Source organism: Vespa mandarinia, chromosome 2 (assembly GCF_050613455.1).
Source record: "Vespa mandarinia isolate Hongniang chromosome 2, ASM5061345v1, whole genome shotgun sequence".
In the NCBI taxonomy this organism is placed as follows: domain Eukaryota; kingdom Metazoa; phylum Arthropoda; class Insecta; order Hymenoptera; family Vespidae; genus Vespa; species Vespa mandarinia.
In genome coordinates, this window is record NC_140811.1 from 5,167,501 (window position 1) to 5,174,808 (window position 7,308).

Sequence of the window (7,308 nt, forward strand, 5' to 3'; positions counted from 1 at the left end):
CAAAAAATGTTGCAGACTCGTCGACATTGCTGCTTCTTTATACGTCGTAATCTCCTCTTCCTCCTCCTCTTCCTCCTCCTTCTCCTCTTTCTCGTTCTACTCCTCCACCTCTTCTTGCTTTTTCTTTTTCTCGTGTAAAGTACACGTATGTATCTTTAACGGGCCATGAACTTGGAGCGACGAGCATCTGACATTCGTCGGCATCGATAAAATGGCGGTGCTACCTTCAACACGGCGAGATTCGTTTTAGCTGATAAAATGCAAGGTCTGCTTTTAACTTTACTTTTTTTTCTTTTGTTTTTTTCTTCTTTTATTATCTACTTTTTTTCTTTCTTTTTTCTTTTGTTTTTTTTCTTTTTTTTTTTGTCAAGGATAGTTTTGAAACACACTCCGTTGCGTTTCAATACTCCTCTATCTTTCTCTTTCGTTTATCTATATATCTATTTATTCGAAAAAGTAGATCGAAAGTACATCTGGAAAATCGTTTGCCGCCCTTCCAATGTGACATCGGCATCATGACGATACGCGTTTCTATCGATCTCCGATAGCCTTCTCAAAGCCGCACCCGTTCGTGTGTCTATAAATTTTCACCCTCGCTCGAACTTTATGTGGCACAGAATACACGTAGAATACACGCGGTGCCGATATTCGAGGGTCCAAGGAAAATTTTCTTGTTTCTTTCTTTCTCTCTCTCTCTCTCTCTCACTTTCTCTCTATCTCGCTTTTGCTCTCGATATAGGGCAAACTTGATTTATGAGTCTACGATATACATACATACATGCATATATATATATATGTTATCTGTACGAAAATTTTTGTGTAGAATAGTGTTGAAAGATAAAATAAAAAAAAAAAAAAGAAAAAAGAAAACGAAAATTATTAGATTAACGAGAAAATGAGAATTTACATTGACGCAAGAAAGATCCCTTCGGATCAAGCATGCAACGTCAAGGAGATTATCAAAGTATTAAATCACATGGTCACGATTTGAAATCCTGCGTCGGCTGACCGAACTATGACGAAGCAATGCGTTGAATAAACATGCTCATCGCTGATAATCACATCTTGTGTACGCGCACGCTCCGCAGAACGTTCCTGTCATCGGCAAACTCCAATCGGATTATGTACCTAGGAATGATCGCCGTGACAGTCGGATAGGATAATCGTACTATGTGGAAATTCTCCTACTGACTACATTTCCTGATGATACGTCGTAATATCGGTTACGTTGACATCTTTTCGTCCGATTATGTTCAAATATCACTATATACTATGGTATCGAAATGTTATTGGCCCTAAAGAAAATGGATCAGAGATTTCTTCGTTTTTCTTCCTTTTCTTTTTCATTTTATTTCTTTCCTTTTTTTTTTTCTTTTAATAATTAAGAATAAAAATAAAACCTCGAACGTTTTTTCTTCTATGATGATTTTCTATCGATAATTTTCTGTTTCCTCTCGATTGAGATTACCAGTCTCAAGGATAAGGGAACAATTTTTTTCTTTTTTTTTCTGACAATGAATAAATTAAGCGTAAAATTTTTTATACTTTTTCGATGATTTCTATATTTTTTTCTTTTTTTCTTCACAGCTATTCATTAAAAATATCGATATTTTAACATGAAACGTACGAAACGAACTCATTAGATCGTTCGTATTATCGCGAATGATTGGAATTACATTGAAACAGAACGACATCGATGAATATAAAAGAAATGCTTTACGATCTTCTTAGAATTCATCTCGCACAAAGATCTCAAATCAGATAAACCTTCGAGCTTGTGCCCTACTGACATCATCTTATCGATCGAGGTCCGAAGGACAAACTTCTATTCTCTTATCTTTTCTTCTCTTCTCTCATTTTTTACGTTTGTCTTATGGCCATATATAAAATCGATAAAATTCAAGTTGAAAAATGTTGTCGTTTCTGTTTTCAATTTATTTATCATCAAACGGACGCCTAAACTCAGAATATATATATTTGCTGGACACGTCAAAGGAAAGCTTTGAAATTTGTCGACTATTCTTATTTGCTTTTGATACTGGCTATGAGAAAGAGAAAAAGTAGATACGAGTTTATTGGTTGCTTGAATGAATTTATTATATTTTATTGTGAGAATTTACAGAAGTGCACTGGAACCGTCGAAACTACTTCTCTCTTTCTCTCTCTCTCTCTCTCTCTCTCTCTCTCTCTCTGTTCGACGACAAAATGTATCTATGTATATCATTTAAGTTCGAGACCGTGCATAAAGAGTCGTACCCGTTTAGAAGCGCGATATCGCCTGAATTCGTCCTCTTAAATTCGTTTCCATAGAATCTCTTCTTTCGCATAAAACCATTACATTTATTCGCAAACGAGAAGCATCACCCGGAAGCTCGAAATTCTACGAGAATGAAAAGAAAGGAGTTTCGGAGAAGCTCCTTTCTTTCTTTTGACACTTTACTTAAGTAAGATACTGTAATTAGATGTTTCGCTTTGTCTTTTATAAGTAAATTAATGTACCTCTTCGTTTATTTTGATCATTAACGAATAATAATAATCTCTCTTAGATACTAATGAAATAAAGCGGAACGTTTTTAATGGAACATTTCAAAAATTGTACAGATCGTGAACGAAATGATGATATTTTGTTTTCTTTTTCTTTTTCTTTTTCTTTTTCTTTTTCTTTTCTTTTCTTTTCTTTTCTTTTTTTTTGTTTTGTTTTTGAAGGTAGATAATAATTCAGTTCGACGAGAGAATATAGTAAAAATAAAATTCGATCACGGTCGTCGTACGATGATTAAAATCGTGTTCGAGAGATATGAGAGAACCTCGCGGTGATCACCTTGAAGTGTGCTCGACGATTTCTTTCTTTCTTTCGGGTAGCGTATCACTAATTTGAGTCGTTTTATCTATCAGTCGAACCTGATCCTCGCTTCGAACCGATGGAAAAATATGGCCCGCAGGATCGAAACCGACGTGGAAAATGTAGAGCGTGGTGTACTTGACCGAACAACAAACGACGATCATATATATATATATATATACATATATGTATACATATATATATACCAAGTACATACTATATAATGTGTTAGGATCACCGACAAGGTGACACTATCGGAAAGCTTTTTGTAACCGTGTTCTTTTGACTCCGTGATCACCGATCAAAACAAGTTTGGTCTCTGTCTCTTTTGCTTCTCTCTTTTTTTATCATTTCTCTTTTTATCATTTGTTTTTTCTATTCCCTTCTCTTTCTTTCTATCTTTCTTTTCTCTCTCTCTTTTTCTCTTCGATCGATCGTACATTTCTATTTTTGTCAAACGTACAGATAAATACTTTTATTATAAAAATAAATATATATATATATATATATATACATAGAGGAAATGTAAGACATATATGAATATGTCATAATAGATCATAATAGTAAATAATAAAATCAATTAATCAATAAATCTTTTATATCGAATGATTTGATAATGAGATGAAACATTAAGAGAATTAAAGAAAAGATTTGGTATTAGGAAAGTAATAACGTAAGTAACAATAAATGATATTTTTAAATCGATTTAGAATGAAATCTTTTGTCTATTAAGTTACGTTCCCAAGTAATATGAAAATTCACGAGCGATGAACGCACGTGCAACCGTTCCTGCACGTAACTACAAATGGAATATGAAAGTGAGAGTCGCTCGACCGTGTGTTGCTCCATCCACGTTCTGTTGAACTTGACCCACTCTTTGTACTGTGATACGAGCATGCTAACGCAACGCGTCTTGCTCTCTCGCGGCTATGCTAATATAACGAAGGACTCCTCCTCCTTCCTCCTCTTCCTCCTCTTGTATACTTTCCTTCTTCTCATTTGAGTGACACCACCTTCGGGTTAGTTTCCATCTCTCTCTCTCTCTCTCTCTCTCTCTCTCTCTCTCTTTGATATTCATTCACTTTCAGTCTGTCCCTCTCTCTCTTTCTTTCTCTCTCTCTCTCTCTCTCTCTCTCTCTCTCTCACGCTTACTCTCACTCTTACTCTTACTTTCTGTGTGACTCTCAGCGGTTAGACTAAAGTATTCGCGGCTGGAGACGAACTTGACCCGGTTGTCGTTAAAATAGTGACGAGGCGATCAGTCCATAAGTGAGTTGTGTCGAGCGTGTACGTGTGCGATAGTCGAAAGAAAAGACTTACAGGACGGATGCGGAAATCGTATAACGTCCTTCACCATGACGTTATATGCTCCTGCATTATGACATGCTCCTAAACATGATCGCATAACCGCGTCACGTGGACGTAAGTAAAATTTACATTGTTGAAAGATCAATATTTTCGATAAATTTTTAGTGTCCTTATTTTCTATGTTGTTTTTCCCTGTTTTTTTTTTCTTCCTTTCTTTCGTTTCTCTTTCTTTTTTCTCTCATGTTCTCTCTTTCTTTTCCTTTTTTTTTTCTTTTTTTTTTTTTTCTTTGATACTTCAGTATCTGTGATATCTTGTATTACGAATATTTGCACAAATGTATAAAATTAAAGTCAAATGTTTTACAGACGCGTATTACGAAATTAAAAAGAATTACTATATTCGATTGATTAGATCACGGACAGTTTATTTATTGGTACTTCCCTTTACTCAGGAGAAAGATAAAAAAAAAGAAAAAAAGAAATATAGCCCGAAGGAATTTCTGTTGGTTGTGTAAGTTTACTACCTCGTATGATAACACTTTAACCTACATCCCGTAGGGAAAGTCTATTTTCCTAGAGTTTCTTAAACAGCTTCTTGCGTACATGAGAGACTGTAGAAAAGTTTTAAACCGTCAAGTAGAGTACACGTAATTCGAAATTACTTCCTCGGGAGTAAACTGAACAACGATCGTCCTTTGTGATATATACACAAAATAGAAATTGCAACTGTAAGACGTAGGAATTCGTTGTTGATCTTCCTGTTCACGTATAATGAGTACTTCTGTATATGTAAGTTTGATTAAGAACGAATATATTAAAGTTTATTCAAGTGAAATATAAATGTATTAACGTAATTATAATTCTCTGTTCGTTTGTAGCATAAACACGTCTATTAATATGTTCTCTCTCTCTTTCTCTCTCTCTCTCCCCCCCTCTCTCTCTCTCTTTCAATTATGATTCTCATTATAATTAATTAACATGTAAATGAATTGTTCATCGCCTTTATTTCGAAATAAAATGAATTCACGATCGATCGATGAATATTATGCAATGTGCATCGACAAGCGTCCTATGTCCATAGAGACATACGAGATATCATTGACGTCGTTATCGATATTGACAGTTAATGCGTTATCGAAGAGACGTCTTGTCTCCTTGACTATCCGAGCTCGACTGCCTTCGTATCGTGCACGTTTGTTTCCTCAATGTATATCCCCACCTCGTTTACATCCCCACCAAGTTTATCCTACATCAAAATATAAATATATACATACACAAATGAATCTTATAATCTCTCTCGTATTTGTTTTCATTTCTTTATAATTCATTCATTTTATAATTATTCTATGATTATTTATTTTTAAATGTCTTTTAAACGTTATACATATAAACAATAATATTATAAAATTTTCGTTATTGAAGTTTAATCGAAAATTAAATGAACGAGTCCACTAATTCGTGAACGTCATTTCTTTCGATAAGTTAGAAAAATGTCTCCCTAGGTATGACATTATAGGTGTAGGAAGAAGTCGATATCGACTGTTCGCCTTGGCACGGCCCTCATTTATCAAGGAAGGGCTCGTTAATCGTATTATCTCGACGAATCATCTTCTCGACGAAAACGGCTGCTACCGAAGATTCCTTAACTGTAGCGCATGAACGTCGTTTATTTCGATAACAAAACGTTGCTATTTACACCGTTTCGATATAAAATCGAAAATGTTTGTCGGATTTGCCAAAACGAATAATTAACGATTTTATAATATATATATATATATATATAAGTAGAAAAAGAGAAAAAGAGAGAGAGAGAAAGAGAGAAAAAATGCGTGAAGTTTTTACCAAAGAACCCACATGTCGTCGTTGGTAAAAAAAATAAATAGAAGACTTCCTGGCAGATAACATATAGGCCATGATGTTCGAGTGTTTAAATAGAAACGTCTGTCGCAAGATAAGCGAGGTGTCAACGACTCGTCGAGGTCGGCTAAACAAAATTTGAATGTGAAACCTTGGGACGAGACATCAGTTTAAAGTTGATTGACTTTGTATATTTGTCCTTCAATATTTGGAACATAGACGAGATCTTATCGTGTACTATATGAATGAATATTTTTTTATCTTCAGATTTATTATTACCAATCCATCGTTTACGATAACAAAATCGATAGTCTTATAAATATCATTTAAAATAACATTTAGAAATTTTATTCGTAATTGATTTTTACGTCATATAATTTTTAACATTTATAATAGCTATTCTTGTTAACAATGCACGATTTCATCTTACCATTTGACCTTTTCCCATTTTACGAAGGTTAAAATGCGAGCGTGCACATAAGCCCGGATCGAAAAGAATGTCTTGACCGAGATTTTCTCACATTCCTACTGTATAATTTAACATCGTACTTGGATGCTCAAATTATCCTTCTTTCAACATTCATTACTTTAGATACATTAATAACGATTATAGATTCGCGCGTTTAGTTTCGATGAAAATTGATTTCCAATGTGGTTATATCAGTATATATATATGTAAGTTGATTATAATAACAAAGATGAAAAATGTAGCTAGAGAAAACTCAAAAACTCATGTATAAAAGATTTTTCTGCAATCGAGCATGGCAAATTCGTATTCGATGCGGTCATATAACAGTCTATGGGATTATCAAGTAAATTCCTTTTTTTTTTTTCTATACCCATACACCCTCTCCCTCCTACCTTTTTTCACAATTCTACTATCAAAATATGTTAAAAAAGAAAAAAAAAAGAGAGACAGACAGAGAGAGAGAGAGAGAGAGAGAGAGAGAGAGAGAGAGAGACAGAGAAAGAGAGAGAGAGAGAGAGAGAGAGAATGAGAGATGCGATTCTGTGCATTCGAATATTAGTTCAGCTAAAATTAATAGACGTTATTCGGATAGAAGTCGGTTGGAAATTGCAATCCTGGGAAATCGGCTGTAATTTCGTCGGTCAATCTGAAAATATCGAATCGTCTGATCGGAACGTGGTTAGGCAAAATTGTGGGGCCAGGAAAAAAAACGAACGACAAGGGAGGCCGATCTCCCAGGCGTAATCAAATTGTAAAGGTCATGATTTCTGTGGATCCACTAGAGAGAAAAAACGTAGAGAGAGAGAGAGAGAGAAACAGACAGACAGAAAAA